We start from the raw sequence: 449 nt of genomic DNA on the forward strand, positions 1-449 counted from the left end.
TGGTGTCTGAGGCGATGAGGTGGGGTTTAGGTCTCATCTGCTCCCTCACGGGCTCCCTAGAGCCTGGCAGTTAATGGGCGCTCAGCAAACATTTGGCGAAAGGGTGGCGTGGCCTGCCCTCTCTAGCCTCGGCCGCAGTCGTGGGCAGGGGAGGTGGGGATCAGAGAGACGGCCACGTCACAGCCAGGCCCCAAACCTCAGTGTCGCCCCCAGTCCTCTGCCTGTCAAACCCCGGGGCCAACCCTTCGACAGAGCAGCCAGCACTGGACCTTTCCTCATCACCTGCCGACAGGACCTGGGTGCCGGCTCCTGCCGGGCTGTCCGAATGTCCGTGTCACCCAGCAGCCAGGGGAGCTTCACCCCTGAGAGATCATGTCACAAATCTCCTCAAAACCTCCAGTGGCTCCTGTCTCATTCAGAGTAAAACGTCATCCTTCCTGTGACCTAAA

The sequence above is a fragment of the Pteropus vampyrus genome, unplaced genomic scaffold (genome assembly GCF_000151845.1).
Source record: "Pteropus vampyrus isolate Shadow unplaced genomic scaffold, Pvam_2.0 Scaffold90, whole genome shotgun sequence".
In the NCBI taxonomy this organism is placed as follows: Eukaryota; Metazoa; Chordata; class Mammalia; order Chiroptera; family Pteropodidae; genus Pteropus; species Pteropus vampyrus.